This window comes from Mobula hypostoma, chromosome 2 (genome assembly GCF_963921235.1).
Source record: "Mobula hypostoma chromosome 2, sMobHyp1.1, whole genome shotgun sequence".
NCBI classification, from domain to species: domain Eukaryota; kingdom Metazoa; phylum Chordata; class Chondrichthyes; order Myliobatiformes; family Myliobatidae; genus Mobula; species Mobula hypostoma.
The window spans coordinates 109,765,797-109,789,023 of NC_086098.1; the positions used below are offsets into that span (position 1 = coordinate 109,765,797).

A 23,227-nucleotide genomic window follows, 5' to 3' on the forward strand; every position below is an offset into this window, starting at 1 on the left:
TCCCTTCTCAAGTTGGGTGAGAGTTGTGGTCCTGGGTTTGGGGTGAAAAGTGAAATATTTAAGGGGTGTCTGAGGGGGGAACAACTTCACTCAGGGTGGTGTGGGTGTGAATGAGCTGCCAGAAGATGTAGTTGATGCTGATTGAATTGTAACACTTAAGAGAAATGTATGAATGAGAGAGGTGTAGAGGGCTAAGTTCCAAGTACAGATAGATAGGAATAGGGAGAAGACCAGGCTGGCATGGGCTAGATGGGCCAAAGGGCCTGTTTCTGTGTTTAGTGCTGTATGACGCTAAATGCCGGTAAATGTGGTTAGCATGGATAGGTATCTTGGCCAGTATGGATATGTCAGCTGAAGGGCCTGTTTCTGTGCTGTACAACTCCATGATTCCATGAATCATATCTGAAATCTAATGGCTCCAGAGTTGAAGATGAAATGGTTCCAGGAGTATAGTGAGACAGAAAATAGCATGCTACAAATTGATACCTGTAAAGGGCACAGATTCTGATCTTCATATTTTCTGACATTAATGTTCCAAGCTAAGTTATACTTGCCCCTCTCAGTCTTGTTTTCCACGTTCCTATTCTCTATTTCTGTCTCGATCACAAAGCAATCCCAAAGCAACTCTTGCTGAACTGGAAATTTTTTTTTAAAACCATTGTTCAGTGTTAATATTACACATTAACTAGGAAGTCGCAAACTTGGTAAAGCAGCTGGGAATGTAGCAATCACCTCTTACTGAATTATGGCACGAGGCAATGCTCTATTTGTATTTTGTGCAGTGTTCTTGTGTTCCAAGGGATCTGGTAAATCAGTACTGTACTCAGTTAATAACAAGACTTTTGAAACTGTTAACAAATTGTTTCAATTGTGTCATATGTTTATAAAAATTTCAAAGTAAATACTAAGTATTTGCATTGTACTACAATATTGCATAGTTATAATTTATGAGAATAGTAAGAAATTACCCATTCTAGATACTTCATTGATTAATTGCCGTTTTTGTTGGTCACTCCTTGCACGCATTTTGTGTGCGTTGCTCTGAGTTCCTTCAGCATTTTGTGTGTGTTGTTTTTTGTAATTGTTCTGCGCATGTGTTTGGCCTCTTTTAATGATTTGTGTTGGCTGCTGCATTTGTCACTTGGTATAGGTAATTCTTTACCAAGAACTTTACTTCTTGTTATGTATATAGAAAATGTCTTTACTGAGCAAGGAACTGCCAAGACAATCTATACTGTGTCTTAACGATTTATCTGCCTTTCAACAGCTCTTGGAATTTCAAATTTTGAAGTTTTGTTTTACAGTAGAATGGGAGACTCGGATGGTGTTTGGCTGTAGGTGGGGGAGGGGGAGTGTATTTTGAATTTGCATTCATCTCTGTGTTGTAAGGAGTGAAAATAAATGTGTTGCTTGAGGAAATCTTTCTTTTCCTATAGTGAAGTTGCTGTTTGTCTTAGATAGGAAAGCATTCCTTCCTTCCTAAGTGGATTAGTCTGGTATTGAGCCAGGTAATACACGATCCTGAGTGGCTTGTGAAGTGATGCATACAACAATATAGCATTAAATTCCCCAAGTTAATGGAAGAAAACATTAATCAAACGTTAATCAAAGATCCTTTTGCTTTTCCTGAATGGTGGCTGTACCATATAGCCTACATTATAATATGTTGTATTAACATGTTGTTGCATGGGCTATTAGGCACACATAGATCTGTATATATGTGTGTTAAGGTTCAGACTCTACCAGTAAAGAACCATGGAAACTTAGTTCCCATCTCGAGAGTTGTTATTAATAGTATAGTTGTGTAAACAAGCCACGTAAACAAGTGGCCTTGCTGAAACATGTGGCCTGTGTGATATTCAGAATATTTTTAGTCTTTCAATGAACATTTTGAAAAGATGTTAAATTTTTTCCTTGAATGGCAGAGCAAAATGGACATTTTAAAATAAATCCATCTTGTTGTGAACGAGATTATTGTGATTTCTGAAGCTAAATTTTACACCTTGCTGCATATTTTTGGATGCTCTTTACTAACCCTGCTTTTACTGAAAGAGAAATTTGTTTGAGTCTAGTTCTTGTTAACAACTCAACTATTTTAGATTATGAGAACACTCAGTCCTCTTTTATTGTCATTTAGAAATGCATACATGCATTAAGAAATGATACAATGTTTTTCCAGAGTGATATCACAGAAAACAGAACAAAACAAAGACTAACAGAACCACATAATTATAACATATAGTTACAGCAGTGCAAAGCAATACCATAATTTGATGAAGAACAAACCATGGGCACGGTAAATAAAGTCTCAAAAGTTCCCGAGTCGATCAACTCCCGAGTCGCCGATAACAGGCGGCAAAAGGGAGAAACTCCCTGCCATAATCCTCCTGGCACCGTCAACTTGCTGATACCTTGGATGCAGCCGACCACAGCCGACACTGAGTCCATCCGTCCGAAAACTTTGACCCTCCGACCAGCCCTTCCGATACAGCCTCCTGAGCGCTATCCTCTGCCGAGCACCTTCGACCTCGCCCCGGCTGTTGAAACACGCAAAGCCGAGGATTTCGGGGCCTCCTGCTCCGGAGATTCCGGTTACCACACAGTAGCAGTGGCTGTGAAGCGGGCATTTCAGAAGTTTTCCAGATGTTCCTCCGTACTCTCACGTCTGTCTCCATCAAATCAGAACTGTGCGCGGTCCCCTACTTGACAGATAACAGATATTCATCACCGGAGAGGCTGCGTGCACTGCCGTTGCGCCGCCATCCTCTCCTCCTTTTTCATAGGTTTTGACATTGGCAGGGTTCATAAGATTAAAATAACAAATTCCTTTTTTCAAAATAGACTAACATTAAATCTAAAACATTAACAGTGTTTCTTTTTACACAGATGCTGCCTGAGTCATTGATTGTTTCCAACACTTCCTGTTCTTATTTGAGGCTTTACCTTTTTGGATGAAAAATTATTTGAATTTGGTAGATAAAAGTAACCAGCCAGGCAATATGCAGTGGCATGCAAAAGTTTGGGCACCTCTGGTCAAAATTTCTGTTACTATGAATAGCTAAGCGAGTAAAAGAGTCAAAAAGTTCTATTCATAAAGTTCAAAGGAATGTCTAAAGAAGCCTGATGCATTTTGGAAACAAGTCCTGTGGACTGATGAATTTAAAATAGAACGTTTTGGCTGCAATGAGCAAAGGTATGTTTGGGGAAGAAAGAGTGCAGAATTTCATGAAAAGAACACTTCTCCAATTGTTAAGCACGGGGGTGGATCGATTATGCTTTGGGCTTGTGTTGCAGCCAGTGGCACGGGGAACATTTCACTGGTAGAGGGAAGAATGAATTTAATTAAATACCAGCAAATTCTGCAAGCAAACGTCACATCGTCTGTAAAAAAAAAAGCTGAAGATGAAAAGAGGATGGCTTCTACAACAGGATAATGATCCTAAACACACCTCAAAATCCACAATGGACTACCTCAAGAGGCGCAAGCTGAAGGTTTTGCCATGGCCCTCAGTCCCCTGACCTAAACATCATCGAAAATCTGTGGATAGACCTCAAAAGAGCAGTGCATGTAGAGGGCCCAAGAATCTCACAGAACTAGAAGCCTTTTGCAAGGAAGAATAGGTGAAAGTCCCCCAAACAAGAATTGAAAGACTCTTAGCTGGCTACAAAAAGCGTTTACAAGCTGTAATACTTGCCAAAGGGGGTGTTACTAAGTACTGACCATGCAGGGTGCCCAAACTTTTGCTTCAGGCCCTTTTCCTTTTTGCTATTTTGAAACTGTAAAAGGTGGAAATAAAAACATAATCTTGCTTAAAATATTAAAGAAATGTGTCATCTTTAACTTTATGCCTTTTGGAAATCAGGTCATCTTTTACTCGCTTAGCTATTCACAGTAACAGAAATTATGCCCAAACGTTTGCATGCCACTGTACCAAAATAAGGAGAGATGGGCAAGTTAGAAATAAACTTGCAATTACTTTATGATCCCAGGCAAAGGTGAAAGAAACCAGTGTCCAACCATGCTAGCAAGGGCTTATGTGGTCAGAACATAATCTTTCTTTCTTTTTCAATCTTCTTATTAATTTTAGAATATATAAACAAAACATAGCAATGATACAAATAATAGGAGATAAATTGTTACACTTACAAGCAATAATCGTAAAGTCCAATATTGAAATTTGACAAAGCTCCCAATCATATAAAACTAACAACGGATAATACAAATCAAAAAAAAACTTAAAAAATCATGAAAAAGAAAAAAAACCAAAAAAAAAATCCCATCCCAAAAGAAGGACAAAATTAATCAACTAAACTAAAAGACTTGGGCAAATCTAAGAACTTAAAAATGAAAAAGAAGAAAACCTCAGTGCCGACGACTCCATTCCCCTCCGCCAGAACATAATCTAATTTGAATTTTAACAATGTAAGTAGACTCATTTAACATCTTTAGATATAGTTATTGCAAATTTTAAGACATGGAATCTGTGAATTTCAGTATTTAAATACCCTGGATTCAATCAGTATGAGGTTATGGTACTCCTTTTGCAAACAAGGGAAAATCTGCAGATGCTGGAAATCCAAGCAGCACACAAAATGCTGGAGGAGCTCAGCAGGCCAGGCAGCATCTATGGAAATGAGTAAACAGTCGATGCTTTGGACCAAGAACCTTCATCAGTACTATTACTCCTTGTTATGACTTAGAGAGTTTCATAGATTACAGATGTTGCTTTGTGTGAGGCACTTGACCCAGCTGCTTAAATGTCTTAATGATACACACAACACTGATTTATTAAGCACCTCAGTCCAGATGCTCACAATGTCATGGCAGAAATTTTTAGAATTGCAGTTTGTCAAATTTAGACGGAAGAAAACAGTCCGACATTAATCCAGTTACAATTAAACAAGGACATTTCTAAGTGGGCCTCAACATCATTCTAAACAACTAGCTGTGCTGCACAGTAATGGAAATCCTAATTTTAAGTACTCAATATGCTCTTTTGCAGTTTTACCAATAAAGCAAATGTTTAAAAGCCAAAGTAATAAATGTAAAACATAATTGTTCCAACAAAGGTCTTTTGATCTGAAACATTTACTCTGCTTATCCTTCTACAGAGGCTGCTGACCTGCTGAGTCCAGTATTTTTTTTGGGCTTGTTTCAGGTTTCCAACATTAGTTTTTTTTATATATAGTTTCATAATTGATAAACTTTATTTTACATGGGGTCAACTATTCCACTCCATTTTCTGTTGTACAGATTTCCCCCGCCATCCGAAGGTAGAGCGTTCCTATGAAACGGTTCGTAAGCCAAAACTTTGTAAAGGGAAGAAGCAATTACCATTTATTTATATGGGAAAATTTTGTGAGCATTGCAGACCCAAAAATAACCTACCAAATCATGCCAAATAACACATAAAACCTAAAATAACAGTAACATATAGTAAAAGCAGGAATGATATGATAAATACACAGCCTATATAAAGTAGAAATACTTCTCTACAACGATTGCCTGCACAGACCTCCGTAACGAAAATCTCACGCAAGCGCTCTTGGCAGAAAATCTCACGCAAGCGCTGTTGGCATAAACGCACTCTCCAGTAACCTTTAAGCTATGAGGCTGCCAAATCTACCAAATAACACGTAAAAATACACAGCCTATATAAAGTAGAAATAATGTATGTACAGTATAGTATCACTTACCGGAATTGGTTCAGCGCCGAGCACGCTGATGATGGTGTGTTAGACTGGGTCGTCGCAGGCTGGGTGGTGCAGTGGCCCCCACCTTCCAGGCCGCCGACCCGATACATTGCTGTGAAAAGCGCAGCAGTAGCCGGGAGGCACACAGCACATCATTAAGGGAAAAAGCTGAAATAAACATGCTAATTAATTAGGTGCTGCCCGGCACGTAAATGTTGGCGCAGATCAGAGGCAATTGCCGATTGCATCGCTTCTGATCTGGGCCGACAATTACATGCTAGGTGGCACCTAATTAATTAGCATATTTATTTCAGCTTTTTTCTTAAAGATGTGCTGTGTGCTTCCCGGCTATTGCTGCGTTCTTCGCGAATCGGTACAGTATCTGCCCGGGACCAGGGTGTTGGGGTGGTGGGACACGGGGGTGTCATCTCATCGTCGATCAGGGCAGGCAGCTCATCTTCTCCTATGACTGCCCACCTCGATGTCGAAGGTCGAGGTTCGTCGTCTGCTGTGCCTGATGTGGAAGGCTTGCTTGACTGCTGAGCCTCACGCATTTTTCTATCACACAGTTGTTTGTAAGCACTCAAACCATCCTGCAAATATCCCCTAAACCTACGTACCTTTTCAAAATTAGTACTTAATCATTGCAGCGAAAATCTCATGCAGTTGCTTCACTTTCTGCATTCGGTTTCGATTGTTATCCTTTCCTCTTCCAATTGCATCAGCTCTTCATCTATCAGTTCTTGGTCATGGGATGCCAAAACCACTTCAACATAATCTTCGTCAACTTCCACAAGCCAAACTCACTTTGTCCTTGCTTCGTTCACCACGATAGAAACACTTAATTATGTCTAGTTTTACGCTAAGTGTAACACCCTTACTCTTCCTGCTTTTCCGGCACCTTAGAACTCATCTTGCAAACGGCTGCTCAATGCAACGTGTTAAAGCAATGCCGTTCCGAATCCGGGGCAGAGCGGCTGCTCAGGGCATGCGCTGCCTTTTATCGCGTGCTGATTTTTTATCGCGCGCTGCCTTTCTTTGTAACAGTGAAAACACCTTCTGAAAACGAAAACAGGGTACTAATGTAGGTCTTTCGTAACAGTGAGGTTTCGTAAAGCGAACGTTCGAAAAGCAGGGGACACCTGTACTGTGAATGAGCTTGTCCAAGAGTATGAAGCAATTCATCGCGTCTGTGCATATGCTTATGTAGTTGTGAAATTTGGGTACAAAAAGGCTGGGTCTCTGCCTGAAGTGCAGAAGGCTAGTTCTTTTAGCCTTGTATGAAACAGGAGATTCGCACTCTGCTGAGGACTAGATCTGTGATATTCAAGAACAGTAATCCAGAACCATACAGGAAGCCCAGGTACAACCTTCAGAAGGCTTTTTTAAGAGCGTAAAACAATTGCAATTGAATTAAAAAACCGAATCAAATGCACATCAGTTCTGGCAGGGTTTGCAGGCTATTTCTTCCCACAACGCAAAACCTAACAACAGTAATGGCTGCGATGCTTTACTCCCAGATAAGCTCAACACCTTTGAAAGGGAAAATAAAATGGCCTCTGTGAATCCCTGCGGTATCTAGTGACCCTGGGATTGCTGTCTCCGAGGTCAATGCCAGAACATCGTCCGGGAGTGTGAACCCTTGCAAAGTGTCAGGCCCCGATGGTGTACCTGGTAGGGCACTGAAAACCTGTGCCAGCCAACTGGCAGGAGTGTTCAAGGAGATCTTCAATCTCTCACTGCTGCAATCAGAGGTTCACTCCTGCTTCAAAAGTCAGTGATCATACCAGCGACCGAGAAGAGCAGGATGAGTTGCCCCAGTGGCTGTCAGCCAGTTTCATTCATATCTACTGTGATGAAGTGCTTTGAGAAGTTGGTCATGGCCAGAATCAACTCCTGCCTAGGTAAGAGCTAGATCTTCTGCAATTTGCCTGCTGCCACAATAGGTCTACAGTGGATGCAATCTCACCGGCTTTTCACTCAGCCTTGGACTACCTAGACAACAACAATACCTACATCGGGCTGCTAGTTGTTGATTACAGTTCAGCTTTCAGCATCATCATACCTTCAGTACAAATCAACAAGCTTCAAAATCTTGGCCTCTGTACCAACCGATGCAGTTGGATCCTTAGCTTCCTCGTTGGGAGACCACAATCTGTGCGGATTAGATATAACATCTCCTCCTCACTGACAAGCAATACCAATGCACCTCAAGGATGCATGCTTAGCCTGCTGCTGTACTATTCCATGACTGCGTGGCTAGGCACAGTGCAAACACCATCTATAAATTTGCCGATGACACAACAATTGTTGGCAGAATTTCGGATGGTGACAAGGAGGCGTACAGGAGTGAGATAGATCAGCTGGTGAGTGATGTCTCAACAACAACCGTGCACTCAACATTAGAAAGATCAAGGAACTGATGTGGTCATCAGGAAGGGGATATCAAGGGAACACACACCAGTTCTCACCAAGGCATCAGCAGTGGTAAGGATGAGCAGTTTTAAGTTCTTGGGTATCAACATCTCTAAAGATCTATCCTAGCCCAACATATTGATGCAGTCACAAAAAAGGCACAACAGTGGCTATATTTCATAAGGAGTTCAAGATTTGGTATGTCATCAAAGACTCTAGCAAATTTCTATTGATGGACTGTGAAGAGCATTCTAACTGGTTCCGTCATCATTCAGTACGGAGGGGCCGCTGTACAGGAACAGAAAAAGTTGTAAACTCTTTCGGCTCTGTCATGGGCGGTAGCCTCCTCAGCGTTGAGGACATTTTCAAAATGCAATGCCTCAAAAAGGTGGCATCCATCATTAAGGACCAGCATCATCCAGGATATGTCCTCTTTCCATTGCTACCGTCAAGGTGGAGGTACAGGAGCCTGAAGACACACACTCAACATTTCAGGAACAGCTTTTTCCCCTCTGCTATCAGATTTCTGACAGACAATGAGTCCATGTACAATACCTAACTTTTTTTGCATTACTTATTTAACTTAATTTTTATATATATAAAGGTGGCCCCCCTGTTTTCCGAACGTTCGCTTTACGACACCTCGCTGTTACAAAAGACCTACATTAGTTACTTGTTTTCACTAACAGAAGGTGTTTTCACTGTTACGAAAAAAGGCAGCGTGCACCCGAACAGTCAAGCTCCTCCCCCGGAACTGCATTCTAGCCGGCATTGCTTAAATACATGCTTTATCTCAATTTATTTTGTGCATCCGTTAGCAAGATGAGTTCTAAGGTATCGGAAAAGCCTAAGAGTGCTCGTAAGGGTGTTACACTTATTGTAAAACTAGACATAATTGAGTGTTTTGATTGTGGTGAACGAAGTAAGGGCATTATCCGGGCGTTGAACTTGCCTGCGTCCACCATTCACTCTATTTATACGCAGAGAGAGAGAATCCTGAAAGCTGCCAATGTTACTGTTGGTTCTGCTCATAGCAAAGTGGTCTCTCTCAGTCGGCGTCCAATAATGGATAAAATCGAAAGGCTATCGCTTGAGTGGATTGATGGGTGTACAAAGCATGGTGTTCCGGTAGTCGGAATATAGAAACATAGAAAATAGGTGCAGGAGTAGGCCATTCGGCCCTTCGAGCCTGCACCGCCATTTATTATGAGCATGGCTGATCATCCAACTCAGAACTCTGCACCAGCCTTCCCTCCATACCAGCTGACCCCCGTAGCCACAAGGGCCATATCTAACTCCCTCTTAAATATAGCCAATGAACTGGCCTCAGCTGTTTCCTGTGGCAGAGAATTCCACAGATTCACCACTCTCTGTGTGAAGAAGTTTTTCCTAATCTCAGTCCTAAAAGGCTTCCCCCTTATCCTCAAACTGTGACCCCTTGTTCTGGACTTCCCCAACATCGGGAACAATCTTCCTGCATCTAGCCTGTCCAATCCCTTTAGGATTTTATACGTTTCAATCAGATCCCCCCTCAATCTTCTAAACTCCAACGAGTACAAGCCTAGTTCATCTAGTCTTTCTTCATATGAAAGACCTGCCATCCCAGGAATCAATCTGGTGAACCTTCTTTGTACTCCCTCTATGGCAAGGATGTCTTTCCTCAGATTAGGGGACCAAAACTGCACACAATACTCCAGGTGTGGTCTCACCAAGGCCTTGTGCAACTGCAGTAGTACCTCCCTGCTCCTGTACTCGAATCCTCTCGCTATAAATGCCAGCATACCATTCGCCTTTTTCACCGCCTGCTGTACCTGCATGCCCATTTTCAATGACTGGTGTATAATGACACCCAGGTCTTGTTGCACCTCCCCTTTTCCTAATCGGCCACCATTCAGATAATAATCTGTTTTCCTATTTTTCCCACCAAACTGGATAACTTCACATTTATCCACATTAAATTGCATCTGCCATGAATTTGCCCACTCACCCAACCTATCCAAGTCACCCTGCATCCTCTTAGCATCCTCCTCACAGCTAACACTGCCGCCCAGCTTCGTGTCATCCGCAAACTTGGAGATGCTGCATTTAATTCCCTCATCCAAGTCATTAATATATATTGTAAACAACTGGGATCCCAGCACTGAGCCTTGCGGTACCCCACTAGTCACTGCCTGCCATTCTGAAAAGGTCCTGTTTATTCCCACTCTTTGCTTCCTGTCTGCTAACCAATTCTCTATCCACATCAATACCTTACCCCCAATACCATGTGCTTTAAGTTTGCACACTAATCTCCTGTGTGGGACCTTGTCAAAAGCCTTTTGAAAATCCAAATATACCACATCCACTGCTTCTCCCCTATCCACTCTACTAGTTACATCCTCAAAAAATTCTATGAGATTCGTCAGACATGATTTTCCTTTCACAAATCCATGCTGACTTTGTCCGATGATTTCACCGCTTTCCAAATGTGCTGTTATCACATCTTTCATAACTGACTCCAGCAGTTTCCCCACCACCAATGTTAGGCTAACCGGTCTATAATTCCCCGGTTTCTCTCTCCCTCCTTTTTTAAAAATTGGGGTTACATTAGCCACCCTCCAATCCTCAGGAACTAGTCCAGAATCTAACGAGTTTTGAAAAATTATCACTAATACATCCACTATTTCTTAGGCTACTTCCTTAAGCACTCTGGGATGCAGACCATCTGGCCCTGGGGATTTATCTGCCTTTAATCCCTTCAATTTACCTAACACCACTTCCCTGCTAACATGTATTTTGCTCAGTTCCTCCATCTCACTGGACCCTCTGTCCCCTACTATATCTGGAAGATTATTTATGTCCTCCTTAGTGAAGACAGAACCAAAGTAATTATTCAATTGGTCTGCCATGTCCTTGCTCCCCATAATCAATTCACCTGTTTCTGTCTGTAGGGGACATACATTTGTCTTTACCAGTCTTTTCCTTTTTACATATCTATAAAAGCTTTTACAGTCAGTTTTTATGTTCCCTGCCAGTTTTCTCTCATAATCTTTTTTCCCCTTCCTAATTAAGCCCTTTGTCCTCCTCTGTTGAACTCTGAATTTCTCCCAGTCCTCAGGTGAGCCACTTTTTCTGGCTAATTTGTATGCTTCTTCTTTGGAATTGATACTATCCCTAATTTCTCTTGTCAGCCACGGGTGCACTACCTTCCTTGATTTATTCTTTTGCCAAACTGGGATGAACAATTGTTGTAGTTCATCCATGCAATCTTTAAATGCTTGCCATTGCATATCCACCGTCAATCCTTTAAGTGTCATTTGCCAGTCTATCTTAGCTAATTCACGTCTCATACCTTCAAAGTTACCCCTCTTTAAGTTCAGAACCTTTGTTTCTAAATTAACTATGTCACTCTCCATCTTAATGAAGAATTCCACCATATTATGGTCACTCTTACCCAAGGGGCCTCTCACGACAATTGCTAATTAACCCTTCCTCATTGCTCAAAACCCAGTCCAGAGTAGCCTGCTCTCTAGTTGGTTCCTCGACATGTTGGTTCAAAAAACCATCCCGCATACATTCCAAGAAATCCTCTTCCTCAGCACCTTTACCAATTTGGTTCACCCAATCTACATGTAGATTGAAGTCACCCATTATAACTGCTGTTCCTTTATTGCACACATTTCTAATTTCCTGTTTAATACCATCTCCGACCTCACTACTACTGTTAGGTGGCCTGTACACAACTCCCACCAGCGTTTTCTGCCCCTTAGTGTTATGCAGCTCTACCCATATCGATTCCACATCTTCCCGGCTTATGTCCTTCCTTTCTATTGCATTAATCTCCTCTTTAACCAGCAACGCCACCCCACCTCCCCTTCCTTCATGTCTATCCCTCCTGAATATTGAATATCCTTGAACGTTGAGCTCCCATCCTTGGTCACCCTGGAGCCATGTCTCTGTGATCCCAACTATGAACACACCCAGCACATCTTTAAGATAAAAGCCGTAACAAACAAGCTAATTAATTAGGTGCCGCCCGGCACGTAAATGTCAGTCCAGATCAGAGGCAATTGCCGATTGCGTCAGGTGCTTATTCGTATAAGCAAGTGTTTAACTGTGACGAAACTGTAATTTATTGGAGTCTTCCTGATTCCGGTAAGTGAAACTACACTGTACATACACTTTTGCTACTTTATACAGGCTGTGTATTTTTATGTGTTATTTGGTATGATTCAGCAGCTTCACAGCTTAAAGGTTACTGGAGAGAGTGTTTCTGCCACGAGCGCTTCCGCGAGATTTTCACTGCGCTAGGCAGTGCTGCGGAAAAGTATTTCTACTTTATGTAGGCTGTGTACTTATCATATCATTCCTGATTTTACTAAATGTTACTGTTATTTTAGGTTTTATGTGTTATTTGGCATGATTTTGTAGGTTTTTTTTGGGTCTGCGAATGCTCAAAAATTTTTTCCATATTAATAAATGGCAATTGCTTATTCACTTTACGACGTTCTGGCTTACGAACCGTTTCATAGGAACGCTTTACCTTTGGATAGTGGGGGAAACCTGTAGTGTATTCTGGTTAATAGGACACATCGAGACCAGTATATGTTGGCCCAATTAAACAGCTGCCCGAATTAGCTGAAGTTTCATGGAAATAGTTAAAAAGGTATAAAAAAGACAAACTACTGTTTAAGTGAGTATTACCATTTATGTATTTAAATGATGATCAGAGCACATTAGGACATTACCAGTTCTAACCTTCAAGATGGCCCCAGTGTACATCAGCGACTCTTTGTGGGCGGCAGGAAATTGTACAAATTTTCCTCTTAAGTATACTCCTTTTGAACTGCTTTCGCTGCAATCTGTAACAGTAAGTCTTGCCAACGGACTGCAAAATTACATAAATGATCTTCAGACCTGACATTGGACAGTTAAAAACAGGGCAGTTAAGCACAGTCTTTAAGGGTCAACACCAAAGCCAAAAACACGGCAGGAGAGGTGGGATTCGAACCAGGCTGAAGCACAGAGGGATGAGGTCTCCTCTGCCTTCCATTTTGCTAGCAAACATGCAGTCGTATGAAAATAACATTGACGATCTCAGGGCAAGGCTGCTCTCTCAGAGGCAGATGAGGCTGATCTCAATTGTTTGTTGTATTGAGTCTTGGTTAATAGTGAACACCCTGGACGCAGCTACTCGACCAGAAGATTTTACGATTTTCAGAATGGATTGAACCTTGAATTCTGGTAAGGAAGGAGGTGGCAGAGTGTGCTTTTTAAGTCATTTCTCGTAGGTGCACGGACATTGGGTTTATGTCAACTTCTTGTTACCCTGATTTAGAGTAACTAACAATTAAATATAGACCATTCTTCTTGCCTCAGGATTCTCAGCTGTGATCCTGAGTGCAGTTTATGTACCACCAGCAGGCACAGTGCTGTCTTAAACAAGAAATGGCCCATCCCAACACATTTCAAATTATAGTCGACAACCTTAACCAGGCCTTTCTGAAGAAACCTGCCCAATTATCACTAGCACATAACCGGTTGCACCAGCTGTCCCAACACACTAGACTTTAAGGCATCCGTTAGTCTTGTGAGACCAGAGATCTGCACCTGGGAAGTCTTCACTCTCCAGGGCACAGGCTTGGGCAAGGTTGTATGGAAGACTAGCAGTTGCCCATGCTGTAAGTCTCCCCTCTCTAGGACACCAATGTTGTCCAAGGGAAGGGCATTAGGACCCATACAGCTTGGCACCAGTGTCGTCACAGAGCATTGTGTGAATGCCTATTGTTCCTTCCCGACACAGCATTTTGGTAAGTGGGATCATTTGGTTGTACTCCTGCTACCTGCATACAGACAGAGTTTAAGGAGCAAGGCTCCAGAGATCAAGACAACGAAGCGGTGGTTGCGGGAGCCAGAGGAACGGTTACAGGATTGCCTTGAGTCCATAGACTGGGATTCAAGAACTCATCTGAGGACCTGAATGACTACACCAGGGTTGTAACAGACTTTATTATAACAGCTGTGGACAAGTGTCACCCCACAAAATTGTTCAGGGTTTTTCCCCAATCAGAAGCCCTGGATGAACAAAGAAATCTAGAACCTGCTGAGAGATAGATCAGAGGCTTTCAAGTCTGGAGATCAAGAATGTTGCAAGAGGTGCTGGCATGATCTCGGGAAAGCCTTCGCTCAGGCGAAGTAGGGATTCCGGACGAGCCTGGAATCAATAGGGGATGTTTGATAGCTGTGGCAGGATTTATATGCCATAATCTCCCACAAAGCTAAATCTTGCGACATAGGGGAAGGAACAGCAGGTTTTTGCTTAGACCACCAGGACAGGGAGGAACCATTCCGCACCCTCATGTCTTCAGATGACCCTTTGGTCTCAGGATCTGAAGATGACATGCGGGCTGCCTTCAACAGAGTGAATCCAAGGAAAGCATCCAGTCTGGATTGAGTACCTGGACGACTATAGAAGACTTGTGCCGACCAACTGGCTGGTGTATTCACAGATATCTTCAACCTCTCACCCTGACAATGTGTGGTACCCATCTGCTTCAAGCAGGCTTCAATCGTACCAGTGCCCTAGAAGAACGTGCTAACCTGTCTGTTCCCCAGTGGCACTTAGATCAACAGTGATGAAGTGTTGTGAGAGGCTGGTGTTGAAGCATATCAGCTTCTGTCTGAATGGTAACTTGGATCCACTTCAATTCACCTATCGTAGCAGCAGGTCTACAGCAGATACTATCTCATTGGCTCTTCACACAATCCTGGAACATCTGGACAGCAAAGGTGCATACATCAATCAGCACGCTCTTTATCAGTTACAGCTCTGAGACCTGGGTCTCAATATCCCCTTGTGCAATTGGATTCTGGATTTCCTCACTTCCAGACCCCAGTCAGTTCAGATTGGCAAAAACATCTCCTCCACAATCTCCATCGGCACAGGAGCACCACAGGGATTTGTGCTTGGCTCCCTGCTCTGCTCACATTACACTTATGACTGTGTGCCCAAGTACAGGTCCAACACCACATATGGGTTTGCTGACGACACCACTATTGTGCGCTGTATCAAAGGGAGTGATGAATCAGCATACAGGAGGGAGATTGACAACTTGGCTGAGCGGTGTAATAACAACAACATCTCACTCAATGTCAGTAAGACTAAGGAACTGATTGTAAACTTCAGGAGAGGGAAACTAGAGGCCCGTGACCCAGTAATCATCAGAAGATCAGAGGTGGAGAGGGTCAGTAATTTTAAATTCCTGGCTGTCACCATCTCAGAGGACCTGTCCTGGACCCATATAAATATTATTGTGAAGAAACGCCTTTACTTCCTAAGGAGTCTACGGGGGTTGGCATTTCATTGAAAACCCTGGCAAACTTTGTGCTGGAAAGTGTGCTGACTGGCTGCATTATGGCCTGGTATGGGAACACCAATGCCTTTGAGTAGAAAATCCTACGGAAAATAGTGGCTTCTGCCCAGTACATCAAGGGTAAAACCCTCCCAACCATTGAGTATATTTACATGAAAAATTGCTGTAGAAAAGCAGTATCCATTATTAAAGATCCTCACCACCCAGACCAGGCTCTTTTCTTGCTGCTGCCATCAGGCTGAAGGTACAAGTTGCTCAGGCCTCGCACCTCCAGGTTCAAGAACAGCTACTACCCCTCAACCATCAGGCTCTCGAACAAAGGGGGATGACTGCAGTCATTTAAGGACTCTGTTATATTGATGGATGTTATATTGTTATTTCATACTCGTTATTTATTGTGATTTATTTATATCTGCATTTGCAGTTTATAGTTCCTGATGTTTACAGTTACTGTTCTATAGATTTCCTAAGTATGGCTGCAGAAGAAGAATCTCGGGGTTGTATGGAATTAATGGCTTTGTGGCAAAGTTTACGGATGATATGAAGATAGATGGAAGGGTAGGTAGTGTTGAGGAAGCAATGCGATTGCAGCAGGACTTGGACAAATTGGAAGAATAGGCAAAAAAGTGGCAAATGGGATGCAGTGTTGGGAAATACATGATAATTCATTTTGGAAAAAGGAACAATAGTCCAGACTATTATCTAAATGGGGAGAAGTTTCAAATATCAGAGGTGCAGAGGGACTTAGGAGTCCTCATGCAAGTCTCCCAGAACGTTAATATACAGGTTGAGTCTGTGGCAAAGAAGGCAAATGCAATGTTGCCATTTATTGCAAAGGCAATAGAATATAAAAGCAAGCAGATTATGTCGAGCCTTTATAAGACACTAGTCAGGCTGCACTTGGAGTATTGTTAATAGTTTTGGGCCCCTTATCGCAAAAAGGATGTCATTGGAGAAAGTCCAGAGGAGGCTTACAATAACGATTCTGAGAATGAAGGAGTTAACGTATGAGGACTGTTTGGCAGTTTTGGGACAGTACTCACTGGAATATAAAAGAATGCGGGGGGGGGCGGGATCTCGTTGAAATCCACCGAATGTTGAAAGGACTAGATAAGGGTGGATGTGGAGAGGATGTTTCCTGTGGTGGAGGTATCCAGAACTAGAGGACACAACTTCAAAATCAAGGGGTGATCCTTTAGTACAGAGGTAAGGAGGAATGTTTTTAGCTGGAGAGAAGTGCATCTGTGGAATTCTCTGCGACAGACTGCGGTGGTGGCCAAGTTCCTGCATATATTTAAGGCGGAAGTTGATTGTTTCCTGATCGGTCATGGCATCAAAGGATGTAGTGAGAAGGCAGGTGTATGGGGTTGTGTGGTTCTGGGATCAGCCATGATGGAATGGCAGTGCACACTCGATGGGCTAAATGGCCTAATTCTGCTCCTGTGTCTTATGGTCTTATGTGGTGACACGTATGTACTCTGATAATAAATTTTACTTTGAACTTTGTATTTCTGGTGGTCCATCATATCCAATGGTGTCTGGAAACCTGTGCAGGAAAGTTGTTAAAACGTGAAAGTTGTTGCACTGGAACAGTTATGCTCTCTTGACCTTGGAAGTCCAGGCCCAGTGGTCCAAGTAGATGTTACAACTGGGGTCTTCCTTGGTTGCACTGGAAGACTATGACTATGACTACTTCTGTGCATTGTCATGCCCTTTGTTCTCCATGGAACTTTGCAGAACCGCCTTCCTGGCCATTGGATCTCACTGCCAGATCTGACTTTGCTTGCTAGGACAGGCATGTCTCTACCTCACTGGTTTATGAGACCTGCCAGCTACCCTCACTGTTTTAACCTGTCTGGTGAAGCAGTGTACCGGGGTGTGGCCACTGTTGCATAAAGACAGCTACTTGGAGCCACAGCTGAGAGATGAGTCTCCAGTGGGGAAAACTCAAGATGATTGTCAATACCTTCAAATTCTTCACAGTTCCCAACTTGTTGAAGTAGTGAAATCATTTCATTTTCACTCCTGGCCGTTTCTGTCATTTCCAAGCCTGAGTGGTTGAAACTGCAGTGAGCAAAACAATTCTGAACTGTCTTACTGCTTATTTCTTTCCAACTATCAGTGACAGAATTCATTGCATTTTGAACACAAGCAGATGCAACTGAGGCGGTTTAAAAACTGATCGCTAAGCATGGTGTAGTGTCTGACAGCAACATGAGTGAATGCAACTGATGCTACTTAGAAACGTTACAGCAACAGTCTCCTGTCCCAGTTAAGCAGCACAGTGTCCCAAATAAACAAAGGGAATCCTGGCTACTTTCTCAATTAGCTTTTGATCTTTAAGATTGGTCCCAAAAAAGTGTCTGCCCTGATTAACCAATGGGCCAATTTACCGGAATCCACTATGTATATTTCTTATTGTAATTTATAGTTATTACGTATTGCACTGTATTGCTGCTGCAAAACAATAAATTTCACAACTTGTGCCAGTGATACTAAACCTGATTCTGACAAGTTTGCAGGTGTCTGTAATATCAGTGAGCTGTAAACGACGGCACACATAATGTTTGGATACCATTGAATGTCAAGTTTTAAAATTACATAGCACATTTCTGCAATAGACTACTTCATAGTCTGCCATGGTACACACTGATCAAAAGGAGAGATTGCAGAACCTTGCGTACTCTTCCCATTGGGACTGCAATATTGAGGATAGTTACTCAACAGTCAGTGGGAGTGCCTGGAAAGCATGTGAACTGGGAATAGGATGTGGATCTGGATCTATTGAATCTCCAATTATTTCTGTCCATGTTTATAAATGATTGTGGGTTGGGGTAAAGGCACAGGCCATCCCTGGTTAACAATGCCCAATTTCTGGACACACACTACATGTGAATGAGCTTCTGTAATATTAAATTCAGAATTTCGATGTTTGTATTGTACATATATTCATTCTTACAAATAGCTGAACTCGTTTTCTGTCTCCCCACCTCTCTCTGTCTCTCTCTACTCCTTTCCCCCTCCCCTTCCCCTTTCAGTACATGTAATTCTTCTTATGGGTTTTATGTGTTTTGATGCTATTCATTACAATATTGTGGAGGTGTGCTTATCATATTGAGTGTTTTCTTTACTGTTGTTTCCAACTTGGGAAAAGATTTAACTTTATGGATGCCTGTAACGATGGAACCTCATTGAATTGAATTGACTTTATTTCTTACAACCTTCACATACATGAGGAGTAAAAATCTTTACGTTGCATCTCTGTCTAAATGTGCAATGTGCAATCATAGGAATTTATAATCATTTATAATAAATAGAACAGTCAATATAATATAGAGTACACTCAAATCAGCGTGAGTAAATCAATATGATGGCCTGGTGGAAGAAGCTGTGTCAGAGCCTGTTGGTCCCGGTTTTATGCTGCGATATCATTTCCCAGAAGGTGGCAGCTGGAATAGATTGTGGTTGGGGTGACTCGGGTCCCCAATGATCCTACAGGCCCTTTACTCACACCTGTCTTTGTAAACGTCCTGAATCATGAGAAGTTCACAACTACAGATGCACTGGGCTGTCCGCACCACTCTCTGCAGAATCCTGCGTTTAAGGGAGGTACAGTTCCCATACCAGGCAGTGATGCAGCCAGTCAAAATGCTCTCAACTGTGCCCTTGTTCTTAGGATTTGGGGGCCCATAGCAAACTTCCTCAATCATCTGAGGTGAAAGAGATGCTATTGTGCCTTTTTCACCACATAGCTGGTCTGTACAGACCATGTGAGGTCCTCAGTGATGTGGATGCCAAGGAATTTAAAGCTGTTTACCCTCTCAATCCCAGATCCATTGATGTCAACAGGGATTAGCCTGTCTCCATTCCTCCTGTAATACACAACCAGCGCCTTTGTTTTTGCGACATTGAGAGCAAGGTTGTTTTCTTGATACTGCTGTGTCAGAGAGATGTTGTCTTCCCTGTAGGCCACCTGGTTATTGTTTGAGATTAGGCCAATCAATGTAGTGTCTTCGGCAAATTTAATTAGCAGATTAGAGCTGTGGGTGGCAACACAGTCAGGAGAATACTGGGAGTAAAGGAGGGGACTTAGTACACAGCCCTGAGAGGCTCCTGTGTTGAGAATCAGAGGATTGGAGGTGAGGGAGCCCACTCTTACCACCTGCCAGCGATCTGGCAGGAAGTCCAGGATCCAGCTGCATAAGGCAGGGTGAAGGCCGAGGTCTCAGCTTCCTGTCGAGCCTGGAGGGAATTATGGTGTTGAATGCTGAACTGTAGTCCAAGAACAGCATTCTCACATAAGCATCCTTCTCCAGATGTGTAAGGACAGTATGTAGAGCAGTGACTATTGCGTTGTCTGTCGATCGGTTCTGTCAATAGGCAAATTGTAGGGAGTCCAGTTTGGGTGGCAGCATGCTGCAGATATAGTCCTTGACCAGCCTCTGAAAGCATTTGCTTATTTCTGAGGTGAGTGTACAGGATGCCAGTTGTTAGGCATGTTACCTTGGTCTTTTTTTGGTACAAGAACAATGGTAGATAATTTGAAGCAGGAGGGCACTCTACACTGGGAGAGGGTGGGATTAAAAATCTCGTTCCCAGAAAAAGCCTATACTTCCTGTTTCTGTCTTTTCCATGCCCTTGATGCCCTTTGACCGAGACACCTTGCTGTCCAAAGCAATCCCTCTCCCTTAACCTCTGGAATTCAGCTTGATGGCCCAGGGTTGGACAAGGCTCTGTTGATAGCTAGACCCAAGTGGTCTTGATAAAATGCAAAATGGGCACTGGAGTGAAAGCTGCCACTGGACAGCTCTGGCAGTAGTGGCTTCCATCACATCGGTAATTTGAGTGTGGACTGATTGGTTTGGAGTTGTCCTGCATTTTGTGGGCAATTTTTCACATTGTCAGGTAGTTTCCAGAGATCTGCAAGAGCTTGGCTGAATGTGGTGGTTCCAGAGCGCAGATTTTCAGTGCTGTATCTGGGATGTTGTCTGCTCCTACAGCCTTTGCTATAACCAGAACTCTTATTAAGTGGAGGGTAGGAGTTGATTTCTTAATTTCACATGGAATGAATTGGATTAGTTGGAGACTGGCTTCTATGCTGGTGGGTGGGATTGCAGGTGAAAGCTGAGATAGATCTTTATTTGGCATTTATTAAGCATGGATACAAAGGTATTCGCAATGCTTTTATCTCTCTGGTGCTCATATTGAGGGTAGGGTTTCCTTGGAGCTTTCTCCTGTTAACCGCTTCATCATGCATTCACAACTAGGGATAGCAGGACTACAGAGTTTTGATCCAATCCATTGACTGTGAGATAGCTTGCCACTAAATATTTAAGCTAATACAACAGTCTTTTCTGTTGTTTCTGACAAATTGCAGTCTCTATTCTGATATTTGACAACAGTTTAAATTCAATACCAAGCTCAAATATCTCGTCTGAACTCTTGATACTCTTTTGCCTCTATAATGCATTTTCTCCTATTTGAACAGAGAATGCCAAGATCATCAACTTAAATTGTGTTTATTTTTCTCTCTGCAGATGCTGCCTCAGTACTTGCAGCATTTTGTGGTTTTGTTTCAGATTCGCAGCTTCTATAGTTGTTTGCTTATCAATTACAGAAAAACTCTGTATCAGTTGTTTTAAAAAGTATTTAACCCATCGGCGATACACACTAGCAGTAAATTATGTTTTGTGGAAAGTATTATCCAGATGTTTATCTACAAGAATAGCTAGAAGTTGCACATGCAAGACTAATGAGCACTTCTAGGGCATAAATTAATTGGTGTCTGGAAACAGTCTGCAGAATTACCAGCAGGGGAGAAAAAATACCAGTTGACATTTGGTGAATATGAAAACTAAAATATTGCTTGGAGCAAGTAATTTCCTGTAGGAGTTGATGGCCATCGCCGTAGAATTTGTTTGTATGCACACTAGTAATAATGTCTCATGTTCTTGAAATTACATCTGAACAAGTTGATAAAATATTCAGCAGATCCTTCAAGCAGTCCAAAGTAGAGTATTTAGTATATTGATTCGATGACTAAACTGTGTGTGAGTGAACTCAAATGCTTGATGTCCAAAAGTAGTTTAAATCACGAGCCAGGTTCTATTAAACAGCTAATGAAAAGTTGCACTTTGAATATTTACATGCTGTTTCTCTTTTCAGGTGGTGACTTATCAAATGTATCATGAAAATTCTTCTTGTTTAGATTTAAAGTATTCTGTTGTTTGTTTAATTTTATAATTATCCATTTGAAATAAAAGCATTTTTTTTTGCAGTGAGTAACTTTTATTTCAGAACCCACAATGTCATATTTAGTTGCTGTTTGAATTTTCTGGAGAAACATGAAAGGAATATTTCAGAAACATTACACTTTTTTTGTTATCTCCTTAACAGTTTGCATTTTAATTTTCTGAGTTTTTAGTGTATGGCTTTTGTATTTAGGAGGACGTACTTTGGAAGGTTGAGATTTATTTTCTGTAAGAGAAGTGTATATTTTCTGGCACTCATTCCAAATATTTGAAAACATCGTTACATTGAAGCTCATAATATATCACATCAAAGAAATAGCATGTCCTTATGCTGCTTCCAAAAGAAACATGAGCAGCCATATGTCTGGATTAGAAGTTAACAACACAACAGTAAAGTGTTTCTTTCACTTGTGTGTAACCCCTCCCACCCCAAGGCAGGACTACTGTCCTGTATCATATTTCATTCTGGCTTTTGACTACTATTTTTCCATTTCAAATCTGAACAAAGCTCCTAGAAACAAAGTGCCTGGTTTTTATTCTCTGAAACTAATTTTCTTATTACTTCTAAGGGAAAGAAATTGAAAACTGTTGCTAATTTTTGGATAAGGAACAGGTAAAAAAGACCAACTTTGGGACATATCATCCCAAACAAAAATTAATGCATGTTACTGGGGTCCCAGTGTTATTACAGTCTGCTTTGTAGTGTCTATATCCTTGCTCCAAGTGAGTACCATTCATCCTATTCTTAGAAATGTTATTTTAACTTCATAGCCATTCCTCTATTTCTTTCTGGTGCTAAGATGATGATGTTTTGGCAACTGATTTGCAGTTTTTTCTCCAGTATAGCTATGTTCTGAATAAAGTTGTTACCAATGGAGCACACATCTAATAGAGAGAATTGAAAATAAAGGGTCAAATATCCTCTATCGGTTTGTGTTCATAGCACTGCTGTGAACATTCTAGGCTCAAGGCCCTGTGTATCAGACTAGGAGGAATGTGAAAGGTGATACAATATACTTTCACCCTTCTCATGAGCCTTTGATTCCTTTTAATGTATAGCCTGAGAAGATGGCGATAGGCTGTTTTGTTGAACTATGGCTGGTAGTCTGATGTGAGCAATGGAATTGCTGTTAATGGACAGAAAGGTTCACATGGATGTGGTGGGTGGAGAGCTTGTTTATGTGCTGTACAACTCAATGAGTCTATCTGTCTCACTTACTGTGGTTCTGAGTATTGAAGTTCTAATGTACACACCACCCCTTCTTTGGATGTTATAGAATATTTTTAAGAAGCACTTAATTTTATTAGGCTTGCAGGTGATACAGTACCTTATGACTGGAAGCAAAATGAGCAGGTTGTGAAATCAGATTCAGCATCACTCAGATTTGGGTACCATTTGCGGAGATGAGAAAAGCCAGTGACTTTAAAGCTGCTACGTCTGACTGGAGGCTTTGCTTTTGATGCTAATCGGCCCTGCAGCACTTTTGTCACTTTTGGAAACAGCTGAGTCTCAGG

General features: G+C 41.9%; 1 protein-coding gene across 12 annotated transcripts in view; it reads left to right on the plus strand.

Annotated features, from left to right (window-relative positions):
• Window positions 1-23,227, plus strand: part of ankrd6b (ankyrin repeat domain 6b) — a 198,001-nt gene that overhangs the window by 37,353 nt on the left and 137,421 nt on the right. The window contains exon 1 of one of the 12 annotated variants that reach the window (XM_063040381.1): window positions 19,581-19,600. The exons of 10 other annotated variants lie outside the window; for them this stretch is intronic. The gene's annotated coding sequence lies outside the window, so the exon portion shown is untranslated. Of the gene's footprint in view, window positions 1-19,580; window positions 19,601-19,640; window positions 19,929-23,227 lie in introns of those variants that run through there. One more of the 12 variants, XM_063040378.1, reaches the window with a different exon arrangement.